Source organism: Oncorhynchus masou, unplaced genomic scaffold, assembly GCF_036934945.1.
Source record: "Oncorhynchus masou masou isolate Uvic2021 unplaced genomic scaffold, UVic_Omas_1.1 unplaced_scaffold_967, whole genome shotgun sequence".
Classification (NCBI taxonomy): Eukaryota; Metazoa; Chordata; class Actinopteri; order Salmoniformes; family Salmonidae; genus Oncorhynchus; species Oncorhynchus masou.
Window position 1 is genome coordinate 91826 of NW_027016173.1, and position 15000 is coordinate 106825.

At 44.3% G+C, this 15000-nt stretch overlaps 1 pseudogene; it reads right to left on the bottom strand.

Annotated features, from left to right (window-relative positions):
* Positions 1-9471: 9471 nt before the first annotated feature.
* LOC135538457 (neuropeptide Y receptor type 2-like) overlaps positions 9472-15000 on the bottom strand; it is a 9814-nt pseudogene continuing 4285 nt past the window's right edge.

Genomic DNA, 15000 nt, shown 5'->3' on the forward strand with positions numbered 1-15000 from the left:
TCCTTCTCTGTCTCTTTCTCTCTCTCTCTCTCCTCTCTCTCTCCTTCTCTGTCTCTTTCTCTATCTCTCTCTCTCCTTCTCTGTCTATTTCTCTATCCCTGTATCTCTGTCTCTCTATTCCTGTCTACATTTCTCTCTCCTCTCTCTCTCTTTCTCTCTCTCTCCTTCTCTGTCTCTTTCTCTCTCTCTCCTTCTCTGTCTCTTTCTCTATCCCTGTATCTCTGTCTCTGTCTCTTTCTCTCTCTCCTTCTCTGTCTCTATCTCTATTCCTGTATCTCTGTCTCTGTCTCTTTCTCTCTCTCCTTCTCTGTCTCTTTCTCTCTCTCTCTCCTTCTCTGTCTCTTTCTCTATCCCTGTATCTCTGTCTCTGTCTCTTTCTCTGTCTCTTTCTCTCTCTCTCTCTCTCTCCTTCTCTGACTCTTTCTCTCTCTCCCCTCTCTCTCTCTCTCTTTCTCTCTCCTCCTCTATCTCTTTCTCCCTCTCTCCCCTCGCTCTCTCTCTCCCTCTCTCCTTCTCTATCTCTTTCTCTCCCCCCCTCTCTCTCTCTCTCTCCTTCTCTCTCTCTCTCTCCCCCTCTCTCTCTCTCTCCTTTCCCTCTATCTCTCTCTCTCTCTCCCCTCTCTCTCTCTCTCTCTCTCTCTCTCTCTCCTTCTCTGTCTCTTTCTCTATCTCTCTCTCTCTCCTTCTCTGTCTCTTTCTCTCTCTCCCCCTCTCTCTCTCTCTCCTTCTCTTTCTCTATCTCTCTCCCCCTCTCTCTCTCTCTCTCTCTCTCTCTCTCTCCTTTCTCTCTCTCTCTCCTCTCTCTCTCCCCTCTCTCTCTCTCTCCTTATCTCTCTCTCTCTTTCTCTATCCCTGTAACTCTGTCTCTCTATTCCTGTCTATATTTCTCTCTCTTTCTATCCCTCTTCTTCTCTCCATCTCTCTCTGTATCTCTCACTATATCTATATCTCTGTATCTCTCTATATATATATCTATATCTCTGTATCTCTCTATATATATATCTATATCCTGTATCTCTCTCTGTATATCTCTGTATCTCTCTCTATATATCTATATCTCTGTATCTCTCTCACTATATATCTATATCTATGTATCTCTCTCTTATATATATATATATCTCTGTATCTCTCTCTATATCTCTGTATCTCTCTCTGTATATATCTATATCTCTGTATCTCTCTCTCTATATATATATCTATATCTCTGTATCTCTCTCTCTATATATCTACATCTCTGTATCTCTCTATATATATCTATATCTCTGTATCTCTCTCTCTATATATCTATATCTATGTATCTCTCTCTCTCTCTATATATATATATATATATATATATATATATATATATCTGTATCTCTATCTCTCTATATCTATATCTCTGTATCTCTCTCTATATATATCTATATCTCTGTATCTGTCTCTATACAGTTGCTCTCTTTCTGTATCTCTCTCTATATATATCTATATCTCTGTATCTCTATATATCTACATCTCTGTATCTCTCTCTACATATCTATATCTCTGTATCTCTCTATATATATATCTATATCTCTGTATCTGTCTCTATACAGTTGCTATCTCTCTGTATCTCTCTCTCTCTATATACAGTTTCTATCTCTGTATCTCTCTCTCTATATATACAGTTGCTATCTCTCTGTATCTCTCTATATACAGTTGCTATCTCTCTGTATCTCTCTCTCTATACAGTTGCTATCTCTCTGTATCTTTCTCTTTCACTCTGGAACGGTGGTAATATTTGAATCTCCTTTTCTGAGACATCACCAAGTATTTGTTTTATGTTCCGCTGTCTCATGGAGAGAGTTTATCCAACTTTAACTCTCTTTAATAACCTTATTTTTTTCTGTCCTTCTCTCCCCCCTCTATCTCTTCCACCTCACTGAAGTGAAACACAACTTTCTGTCTGTCATTTGATATCATGCAGTGTTACAGAGAGGAGTCAGCCATTTCCTGATTACTCCTTTCGTCAGAAGACAGATAACGCAAACATTCTGTTGAAGCCCCTGTTGCCATGGCACTTTACTCTATTTCTCTTCCACCGCCCCTTTTCTTTCTGGAACAAAAGCACTTTATTATCAAGCTCTTACTTTGAAATAGTCTCTGTCTCTGTCTCTGTCTCTCTCTCTCTCTCTCTCTCTCTCAAAAGAGATCAAACCGTAGTTGTTGTACATCTCATACCGGTACCTACATTATGTATGCATTAGGTTTGGGCAGTATCCAGGTTTTCTTCATACTGTCCTTCTCTCATCCCGATTTACAGTATTACCAGCTTAGTACACAAAGGGGCACCAAAAAAAATCACAAAAATGCCAGAATGCTAACAAAACTAGCACAAGTAATAGTACATTTCCAGGGAGGTTGCTAGCTAAACATACTAACCAGCGCAAAACGAAAATAAACAAATTGTAATCCAACTCATGAAGTTATACATATATAGATAGGAGCTATCAAAGGTCATTTTTTGGTGAGTTTGGATATTTACAAGTGAATGTGAACGAGAGACATTGTGCAAATGAATGACGTGTTGACACACGCTTGTCTGAGGGAAGAACAGTAGTGGCTCTGGAGCAGCATGTGTACACGCTGTGTCTGTGTGGAGTCTGGAGTCGTTAGGGCAACAGGCCTGCCTGCTCTGAGAAGATGGGGAGGACAGACAGGGTGAGAACAGAGAAGCAAAAGATAGATAGCAGTGGCAGCTGAACAGCTAACTCATTCAAAGTGGCTTTGACTTCTCAAACAAGGCAGGAAGCTTACACAATGTGTGACCGACCGGCTCGATTCGATCATATGTACAGTAGCAAAATTTGAAATGTTGAGCTAGAAAATGGTATATCTACTACAGTTGAGGAACAATGGGAAAGTAATGCTGCTTTAATAAACTTGTAACCACACCTTTGAGAAAAATGGTCCTTGAATGTTTTGGTAGACCTACTGGAGAGCTATTCACTCTCCCATTCAGCATTGTTCACACCCTCTTAAGCTTTATCCCCACCCATTCAGCATCGTTCACACCCTCTTAAGCCTTAAGCCCCACCCATCTCTTTAAGGATTCACAGCTGATGCCATGTACTAAACAATCAAAGCCTTCAAGACTAAAGGCTGGTTTATATTACGGGTGTACTTCGTAAATTCAATATGGCCTGCCAGAGTGCGCTCTGGGCGTTTGGAAACTTAAAGTGACGTCAGAGTGTCCGTTCGTAAATTCAGACAGCGTTCTGTTGGAGGAGTAGGCTTGATCTGAGCGTTCTGACCTCACAACGACAGTCAAACACCCAAGCTAACTGGCTAAACATGGCTAGCTTGCAAGCTACTTCCAGACACAAATGAGAGAACACCCCCACTCTGACCATTTTACACACCCTGGCAGAGCTGGTTAGGCTGTGTATGTTATTTATGGCGTTGGTGACTGTTGCTACTGGCAACTATTTAGTTACGCTTTTTTTTTGTCCAACGTTTACTGACACCGGCCATATTCAACGGGTGTTGAGCTTTCGTAAATGCGTCAGTTATTCTGCGCTCTGGCACACTGAGACGAGAGTGCTCTGAAATTGGAGTAGATAGCCAGAGTGAATTCACCAGCTACATCTATCGACAGTTGTCACAGTAACATCATGAACATTCTATTGAAATGGTTACTTGCATAATGGAGTCTTTTGTTTAGACACGTAGCTAGCTAAACAACGAACCAAAATCCCAACCCATAACGTTACTACCCTGCATGAATCTGCAGGTAGCTAACCAACCAGGTTCAATGTTATCTAGCTAACATTAGGCTATAACTAGCAATGCAAATTCATCTGAGATACTATAACAACACAGATCGTTAGCTAACAGTACGCTTTAACTTGAAATGAAAACGAATTTCTGACTAAATTTGAAACGTGTAATATCTGAAAATGTAGCTAGCTAGATTATTTTACCCGTATACATGAATGGACGTTCCTCCTCTCTGTCACGGTTGCCCTTAGTTTGAAGATGTAATCCGAAGACAGGTGTTTTATACAACAACCTTCAGTGTGTTCTCTTTTCAACTCCTCTGCAGATTTACAATCAAACGCCAGAACGTTCTCCATCTCCTTAGCGATCATACTCTAATTCTACTGATTTCAAAACTCTGTTCTACAGAAAGTAGAGAGCAACACTTTTGCAGTTCTACAGCGTGATATCTTTCAAAAAAGCTGCGTTACTGACCATACTGACCAGCTCATCTTATAGACAAAAACCTGCTACAAGGCAGACCAATCCGAGCTCATCTCTCGGCATGTCCAGCCCACCCATTATCTCAGCCAATCATGGCTAGTGGCAAGGTTCCTTACTTTTTCCACGGCTAAACCAACTCGCTCAAGTAATTTAACTATTGTATTTGTATGTACAGATGGCATACAAGTTTGTTATTAAGGCACATGAAAGTTCACATGTTCGAGAAGGCATTTTCTACCAAGAAAAAACAACATTTTGATAAAATAAAGTTTTACTTTCAAATGATTGTCCTGTAAGAAATATCTTGCTGTGTTTTGTAAACGCAAAAATGTAAAATGCTTCTTATTCGAATTTCTTCTCGACATCAGACTAATTTTGTGCTTCAGTTGCACTTCTCCACTCGGATGAGAATTCACGAGCGGGCATTATGGAGCTACTGTTCTCCATCATCCAATCAGCAGACAGACTGATGTGGAGCTACTGTTCTCCATCATCCTATCAGCAGACAGCACTCTGATGTGGAGCTACTGTTCTCCATCATTCTATCAGCAGACAGCACTCTGATGTGGAGCTACTGTTCTCCATCATTCTATCAGCAGACAGACTGATGTGGAGCTACTGTTCTCCATCATTCTATCAGCAGACAGCACTCTGATGAGGAGCTACTGTTCTCCATCATTCTATCAGCAGACAGACTGATGTGGAGCTACTGTTCTCCATCATTCTATCAGCAGACAGCACTCTGATGAGGAGCTACTGTTCTCCATTAGCCTATCAGCAGACAGACTGGTGTGGAGCTACTGTTCTCCATCATTCTATCAGCAGACAGCACTCTGATGTGGAGCTACTGTTCTCCATCATTCTATCAGCAGACAGCACTCTGACTGACGCTGAGCTACTGTTCTCCATCATTCTATCAGCAGACAGACTGATGTGGAGCTACTGTTCTCCATCATTCTATCAGCAGACAGACTGATGTGGAGCTACTGTTCTCCATCATTCTATCAGCAGACAGACTGATGTGGAGCTACTGTTCTCCATCATTCTATCAGCAGACAGCACTCTGACGTGGAGCTACTGTTCTCCATCATTCTATCAGCAGACAGAACTCTGATGTGGAGCTACTGTTCTCCATCATTCTATCAGCAGACAGCACTCTGATGTGGAGCTACTGTTCTCCATCATTCTATCAGCAGACAGACTGATGTGGAGCTACTGTTCTCCATCATCCTATCAGCAGACAGACTGATGTGGAGCTACTGTTCTCCATCATTCTATCAGCAGACAGACTGATGTGGAGCTACTGTTCTCCATCATTCTATCAGCAGACAGACTGATATGGAGCTACTGTTCTCCATCATTCTATCAGCAGACAGACTGATGTGGAGCTACTGTTCTCCATCATTCTATCAGCAGACAGACTGATATGGAGCTACTGTTCTCCATCATTCTATCAGCAGACAGACTGATGTGGAGCTACTGTTCTCCATCATTCTATCAGCAGACAGACTGATGTGGAGCTACTGTTCTCCATCATTCTATCAGCAGACAGCACTCTGACGTGGAGCTACTGTTCTCCATCATTCTATCAGCAGACAGAACTCTGATGTGGAGCTACTGTTCTCCATCATTCTATCAGCAGACAGAACTCTGATGTGGAGCTACTGTTCTCCATCATTCTATCAGCAGACAGAACTCTGATGTGGAGCTACTGTTCTCCATCATTCTATCAGCAGACAGCACTCTGACGTGGAGCTACTGTTCTCCATCATTCTATCAGCAGACAGAACTCTGATGTGGAGCTACTGTTCTCCATCATTCTATCAGCAGACAGCACTCTGATGTGGAGCTACTGTTCTTCATCATCCTATCAGCAGACTGACCGATGTGGAGCTACTGTTCTCCATCATTCTATCAGCAGACAGCACTCTGATGTGGAGCTACTGTTCTCCATCATTCTATCAGCAGACAGCACTCTGATGAGGAGCTACTGTTCTCCATCATTCTATCAGCAGACAGCACTCTGATGTGGAGCTACTGTTCTCCATCATTCTATCAGCAGACAGCACTCTGATGTGGAGCTACTGTTCTCCATCATTCTATCAGCAGACAGACTGATGTGGAGCTACTGTTCTCCATCATTCTATCAGCAGACAGACTGATGTGGAGCTACTGTTCTCCATCATTCTATCAGCAGACAGCACTCTGATGTGGAGCTACTGTTCTCCATCATTCTATCAGCAGACAGAACTCTGACGTGGAGCTACTGTTCTCCATCATTCTATCAGCAGACAGCACTCTGACGTGGAGCTACTGTTCTCCATCATTCTATCAGCAGACAGAACTCTGATGTGGAGCTACTGTTCTCCATCATTCTATCAGCAGACAGCACTCTGATGTGGAGCTACTGTTCTCCATCATCCTATCAGCAGACAGACTGATGTGGAGCTACTGTTCTCCATCATTCTATCAGCAGACAGCACTCTGATGTGGAGCTACTGTTCTCCATCATTCTATCAGCAGACAGCACTCTGATGTGGAGCTACTGTTCTCCATCATTCTATCAGCAGACAGACTGATGTGGAGCTACTGTTCTCCATCATTCTATCAGCAGACAGACTGATGTGGAGCTACTGTTCTCCATCATTCTATCAGCAGACAGCACTCTGACGTGGAGCTACTGTTCTCCATCATTCTATCAGCAGACAGCACTCTGATGTGGAGCTACTGTTCTCCATCATTCTATCAGCAGACAGCACTCTGGTGTGGAGCTACTGTTCTCCATCATCCTATCAGCAGACAGACTGATGTGGAGCTACTGTTCTCCATCATTTTATCAGCAGACAGCACTCTGATGTGGAGCTACTGTTCTCCATCATTCTATCAGCAGACAGCACTCTGATGTGGAGCTACTGTTCTCCATCATTCTATCAGCAGACAGCACTCTGATGTGCAGCTACTGTTCTCCATCATTCTATCAGCAGACAGAACTCTGATGTGGAGCTACTGTTCTCCATCATTCTATCAGCAGACAGCACTCTGATGTGGAGCTACTGTTCTCCATCATTCTATCAGCAGACAGCACTCTGATGTGGAGCTACTGTTCTCCATCATTCTATCAGCAGACAGCACTCTGATGTGGAGCTACTGTTCTCCATCATTCTATCAGCAGACAGACTGATGTGGAGCTACTGTTCTCCATCATTCTATCAGCAGACAGACTGATGTGGAGCTACTGTTCTCCATCATTCTATCAGCAGACAGCACTCTGATGGGGAGCTACTGTTCTCCATCATTCAATCAGCAGACAGCACTCTGATGAGGAGCTACTGTTCTCCATCATTCTATCAGCAGACAGAACTCTGATGAGGAGCTACTGTTCTCCATCATTCTATCAGCAGACAGCACTCTGATGGGGAGCTACTGTTCTCCATCATTCTATCAGCAGACAGCACTCTGATGTGGAGCTACTGTTCTCCATCATTCTATCAGCAGACAGCACTGACTGACGTGGAGCTACTGTTCTCCATCATTCTATCAGCAGACAGCACTCTGATGAGGAGCTACTGTTCTCCATCATTCTATCAGCAGACAGCACTGATGTGTAGCTACTGTTCTCCATCATTCTATCAGCAGACAGACTGATGTGGAGCTACTGTTCTCCATCATTCTATCAGCAGACAGCACTCTGATGTGGAGCTACTGTTCTCCATCATTCTATCAGCAGACAACACTCTGATGTGGAGCTACTGTTCTCCATCATTCTATCAGCAGACAGACTGATGTGGAGCTACTAGGAAATGTAGCTGTCGACATTCTTTCTGTGATAATTTATGACATTCTATGACATTAGAAATTTGAAGACCATGCATCGTTCTTGCAAAACAATACCAGGATATTATGTATCCATTATATATTCATGTATTATCATGGATTTCAGTCGGTCCATCAACGTTACATCATGATTTGCCTCCATTTCATACATCTTGGCTCAAAATGGCGCCCTTACGTCACGCCACAGTTTCCCCAACATGCTATGGTTTGTCATGCTTTCCTAATGACACCAGTGTCTCACATTCTTTTTCCTGAACTCTCTATCGTTGTGACTCATCACTTCACCTTTCACATTTTCACCATCTCACCCGTTGACTTATAGAAATGCCAAGACATCGAGGGACGGCCGAAACACACACACACACACACACACACACACACACACACACACACACACACACACACACACACACACACACACACACACACACACACACACACACACACACACACACACACACACACACACACACACACACACACACACACACACACACACACACACACACACAGACACACGGCACCCTATTCCTCTATATAGTGCACTACTCTTGACCAGGGCCCTGACAGAGAATAAGGTGCCATTTGGGACACAACAAACTTTTCAAACAACTGTACAGCTGCGACCCAAAAACATTCTGGCATTTGGGACTAAATTTCACCTGTGCACAGCCAGCCAGTCAGCCAGCCAGCCAGCTAGCCAGCCAGTCAGCCAGTCCCAGCCCATTGCTGTTCCCCACTTAGGAACAAACTAAACTGGTTAGAATTTAAGCTCCTTTGTCATTGTTTTTTTTTTTCTCTGTCATCTTTGTTGTATTTTTTTGCTTCATCCCATCTCTGATATCTTCTTCATTTATGTGTTCCGGAAGCAGTGGTTTAATCTCTCTATCTCTGTCTCTCGCTCTCGCTCACCCTCATCTTATGTGTTCTTTCACAGATGCAATTATTCTCTCTAGCCTTCCTTTCTCCCATCTCAGTGATTTTCTCTCTTCTCTTCCCTACCCTCTTACGATCTATTTCTTTCTCTCTCTCCATCTCTCACTCCTTTCTCCTTCACTCCCTCTTCATCTTCTTTCTTCTCTCCATCTCTCACTCCTTTCTCCTTCACTCCCTCTTCATCTTCTTCTCTCTCTCCATCTCTCACTCCTTTCTCCTTCACTCCCTCTTCATCTTCTTCTCTCTCTCCTACTCTCTATCTTCTGTTTCAGAGGTCTGTAGCATTGAGATGGTTCGTCACAACGCCCTGGGCCTCTAGGTCCATCTTCGTCCCTCCTCCTCCTCCTCCTCCTCCTCCTCCTCCTCCTCCTCCTCCTCCTCCTCCTCCTCCTCCTCCTCCTCCTCCTCCTCCCTCTTTCAATCCTTCTTCTTCACCTCCTGCCTTCCCTCCTCCATCTCTTCCTCCTCCTCCATCTCTTCCTCCTCCTCCATCTCTTCCTCCTCCTCCATCTCTTCCTCCCTTCTCGGATGCACACTATCCATTCTCTGGTCACAGCGGAACACGGTCGTGAACGCGGTGCGATAGTTGCTGTTCATCCACCCGTAGAGCAAAGGGTTGGCGAACGTTGAGCACATGGCCACCACGTGAACAGCGTGTACAGCAGTCTAAAAATCCCTCATGTCCAAGACGGAGCTGTCGATATCCGTGGCCAATTGAAAAGCGTGGAACGGCAGCCAGCTGACTGCGAACACCACGACCATGGTCACCAGCATCTTGGTGGTTTTGCGTCGGCGGCGGTGGCGGTCATTGCGGCCTGCGGGGGACATGTGGGAACGGAGCTTGGACCAGATACGAGCGTAGGCAAAGGAGATGACGGCTAGAGGGAGAACGTACTGGAGGAGGAGCATGGAGATGGAATAGACTGTCCCGTCTGTCGAGCTGCCCGGCCACTTCTCTGTACACACCTGGAGAAGAGGAGAGAGGGTTAGGGTGTGTGTGTGTGTGTGTGTGTGTGTGTGTGTGTGTGTGTGTTTGTGAGTGAGACCTACCTGTATAAACTGTCCTGGAGCCAGATTGAAGGTACCATACTCTCTGAAGATAGCTAGTGGACTGGCCAGCACCGCACTCAGTACCCATGTGGCGGCAATCACCCCGAAACACACATCCTTTCTCATCCTGGTCTCCAGGTGGTACACTATACACCTGTCAATCAATCAATCAACCAATCAGTCAGCCAGCCAGTCAATCACCCAGTCAATCAATCAATCCATCACCCAGCCAGTCAATCAGCCAGCCAGACAATCAGTCAGCCAGCAAATCAAAATCAAATCAAATCAAAAATCAAATCAAATTTATTTGTCACATACACATGGTTAGCAGATGTTAATGCGAGTGTAGCGAAATGCTTGTGCTTCTAGTTCCGACAATGCAGTAATAACCAACAAGTAATCTAACTAACAATTCCTAAACTAATGTCTTATACACAGTGTAAGGGGATAAAGAATATGTACATAAGGATATATGAATGAGTGATGGTACAGAGCAGCATAGGCAAGATACAGTAGATGGTATCGAGTACAGTATATACATATGAGATGAGTATGTAAACAAAGTGGCATAGTTAAAGTGGCTAGTGATACATGTATTACATAAGGATGCAGTCGATGATATAGAGTACAGTATATACGTTTGCATATGAGATGAATAATGTAGGGTAAGTAACATTATATTAGGTAGCATTGTTTAAAGTGGCTAGTGATATATTTACATCATTTCCCATTCAATTCCCATTATTAAAGTGGCTGGAGTTGAGTCAGTGTCAGTGTGTTGGCAGCAGCCACTCAATGTTAGTGGTGGCTGTTTAACAGTCTGATGGCCTTGAGATAGAAGCTGTTTTTCAGTCTCTCGGTCCCAGCTTTGATGCACCTGTATTGACCTCGCTTTCTGGATGATAGCGGGGTGAACAGGCAGTGGCTCGGGTGGTTGATGTCCTTGATGATCTTTATGGCCTTCCTGTAACATCGGGTGGTGTAGGTGTCCTGGAGGGCAGGTAGTTTGCCCCCGGTGATCGTTGTGCAGACCTCACTACCCTCTGGAGAGCCTTACGGTTGAGGGCGGAGCAGTTGCCGTACCAGGCGGTGATACAGCCCGCCAGGATGCTCTCGATTGTGCATCTGCAGAAGTTTGTGAGTGCTTTTGGTGACAAGCCGAATTTCTTCAGCCTCCTGAGGTTGAAGAGGCGCTGCTGCGCCTTCTTCACGATGCTGTCTGTGTGAGTGGACCAATTCAGTTTGTCTGTGATGTGTATGCCGAGGAACTTAAAACTTGCTACTCTCTCCACTACTGTTCCATCGATGTGGATAGGGGGTGTTCCCTCTGCTGTTTCCTGAAGTCCACAATCATCTCCTTATTTTTGTTGACGTTGAGTGTGAGGTTATTTTCCTGACACCACACTTCGAGGGCCCTCACCTCCTCCCCCTGTAGGCCGTCTCGTCGTTGTTGGTAATCAAGCCTACCACTGTTGTGTCGTCCGCAAACTTGATGATTGAGTTGGAGGCGTGCAGTCATGGGTGAACAGGGAGTACAGGAGAGGGCTCAGAACGCACCCTTGTGGGGCCTCAGTGTTGAGGATCAGCGGGGAGGAGATGTTGTTTCCTACCCTCACCACCTGGGGGGCGGCCCGTCAGGAAGTCCAGGACCCAGTTGCACAAGGCGGTCTCGAGCTTAATGACGAGTTTGGAGGGTACTATGGTGTTAAATGCCGAGCTGTAGTCGATGAACAGCATTCTCACATAGGTATTCCTCTTGTCCAGATGGGTTAGGGCAGTGTGCAGTGTGGTTGAGATTGCATCGTCTGTGGACCTATTTGAGCGGTAAGCAAATTGGAGTGGGTCTAGGGTGTCAGGTAGGGTGGAGGTGATATGGTCCTTGACTAGTCTCTCAAAGCACTTCATAATGACGGAAGTGAATGCTACGGGGGCGGTAGTCGTTTAGCTCAGTTACCTTAGCTTTCTTGGGAACAGGAACAATGGTGGCCCTCTTGAAGCATGTGGGAACAGCAGACTGATATAGGGATTGATTGAATATGTCCGTAAACACACCAGCCAGCTGGTCTGCGCATGCTCTGAGGGCACGGCTGGGGATGCCGTCTGGGCCTGCAGCCTTGCGAGGGTTAACACGTTTAAATGTTTTACTCACCTCGGCTGCAGTGAAGGAGAGACCGCATTTTCCGTTGCAGGCCGTGTCAGTGGCACTGTATTGTCCTCAAAGCGGGCAAAAATGTATTTAGTCTGCCTGGGAGCAAGACATCCTGGTCCGTGACTGGGCTGGGTTTCTTCCTGTAGTCCGTGATTGACTGTAGACCCTGCCACATGCCTCTTGTGTCTGAGCCGTTGAATTGGGATTCTACTTTGTCTCTGTACTGACGCTTAGCTTGTTTGATAGCCTTACGGAGGGAATAGCTGCATTGTTTGTATTCAGTCATGTTACCAGACACCTTGCCCTGATTGAAAGCAGTGGTTCGCGCTTTCAGTTTCATGCGAATGCTGCCATCAATCCAAGGTTTCTGGTTAGGGAATGTTTTAATCGTTGCTATGGGAACGACATCTTCAACGCACGTTCTAATGAACTCGCACACCGAATCAGCGTATTCGTCAATGTTGTTATTTGACGCAATACGAAACATGTCCCAGTCCACGTGATGGAAGCAGTCTTGGAGTGTGGAGTCAGCTTGGTCGGACCAGCGTTGAACAGACCTCAGCGTGGGAGCTTCTTTTTTTAGCTTTTGTCTGTAGGCAGGTATCAGCAAAATGGAGTCGTGGTCAGCTTTTCCGAAAGGGGCGGGGCAGGGCCTTATATGCGTCGCGGAAGTTAGAGTAACAGTGATCCAAGGTTTTTCCTCCTGGTTGCGCAATCGATATGCTGATAAAATTTAGGGAGTCTTGTTTTCAGATTAGCCTTGTTAAAATCCCCAACAACGATGAATGCAGTCTCCGGATAAATGGTTTCCAGTTTGCAAAGAGTTAAATAAAGTTCGTTCAGAGCCATCAATGTGTCGATGGGGGATATATACGGCTGTGATTATAATCGAAGAGAATTCTCTTGGTAGATAATGCGGTCTACATTTGATTGTGAGGAATTCTAAATCAGGTGAACAGAAGGATTTGAGTTCCTGTATGTTTCTTTCATCGCACCATGCCTCGTTAGCCATAAGGCATACACCCCCCACCCCTCTTCTTACCAGAAAGGTGTTTGTTTCTGTCGGCGCGATGTGTTGAGAAACCCGCTGGCTGCACCGCATCCGAGAGCGTCTCTCCAGTGAGCCATGTTTCCGTGAAGCACAGAACGTTACAGTCTCTGATGTCCCTCTGGAATGCTACCCTTGCTCGGATTTCATCAACCTTGTTGTCAAGAGACTGGACATTGGCAAGAAGAATGCTAGGAAGTGGGGCACGATGTGCCCGTCTCCGTAGCCTGACCAGAAGACCGCCACGTTTCCCTCTTTTTCGGAGTCGTTTTTGGGTCGCTGCAATCGATCCATTCCGTTGTCCTGTTTGTAAGGCAGAACACAGGATCCGCGTAGCGAAAAACATATTCTTGGTCGTACTGATGGTGAGTTGACGCTGATCTTATATACAGTAGTTCTTCTCGGCTGTATGTAATGAAACCTAAGATGACCTGAGGTACTAATGTAAGAAATAACACGTCAGCCAGCCAATCAGTCAGTCAGCCAGTCAATCAATCAGTCAGTCAGCCAGTCAATCAGTCAGTTAGTCAGTTAATCAATAACTCAGTCAGTCAATGAATGAATAAACTAATCAAGCAATTAATAAATGAACCTTGATGAAGTCTCACCTGTGTCTATCGAGGGCTATGACGTTGAGCGTCACCGTGGATACGTGGACAGCCAATCCCTGTGCATAGGGAAGCAGGAAACAAAGCAGCTGGCCAAACTTCCACTCCCCGAGCAGAGTATAGACCAACGTGAAGGGGAGACATAATGTATTCACCAGGAGGTCAGCTAGAGAGAGAGAGGGGAAGGGTTGGAGACAAACAGACAGACAGACAGACAGACAGACAGACAGACAGACAGACAGACAGAGAAAGAGAGATAGATAGATAGATAGATAGATAAAGAGATAAAGAGATGCAGAGAGAGAGACAGGTTAGCCAGCCAGTCAATCATTCAGTCTGACGGATTGATTGACAGGTAACCCTAAAAGGACTTGCCTAGTTAAATAAAGGTTAAATAAAATATACAAAAAATAAAAATGTTTCCATGTATAATTGTTTTTGTTAATATACAGCACCAGTCAAAAGTTTGGACACACCTACTCATTCAAAGGTTTTTCTTATTTTTTTAACTATTTTTAGAATAATAGAGAATACATTAAAACTATGAAATAACTCATACGGAATCATGTAGTAACCCAAAAAAGTGTTGAACAAATCTAAATATATTTGAGCCCTTTACACAGCCTGGAGGTGTGTTTTGGGTCATTGTCCTGTTGAAGAACACGCGTGATAGACAAGAGGCATGCAAAGCTGTCAACAAGACTACATTGAAGAATCCTTAAATATAAAAAATATATATTTTGATTTGTTTAACACTTTTTGGGGTTACTACATGATTCCATATTGTGTTGTTTCATAGTTTTGATGTCTTCACTATTATTCTACAATGTAGAAAATAAAGGAACAAAAAAAATAATAATAAATTTAGTAGGTTTGTCTAAACGTTTCACTGGGACTGTACATAATACTATTTTTGCTCAAACATATTGTTATTTTATGTAATACTGCATATACTGTACATTGCTTTGACAACAATTCTTAACATAGACCAGAGGAGTGAGAAGTGAGAGAAATGAACAGTGACATAAGAGACAAGAGAGAGAGAGATGTGTTCGACACCTTTAACTAACCATGACAGAGACTGGGGTTAGACACAAGGTTAGCCTCAGCACATGACATGACAGAAAGAAGACGTGAAAAGTCAACTGATTTAAGAC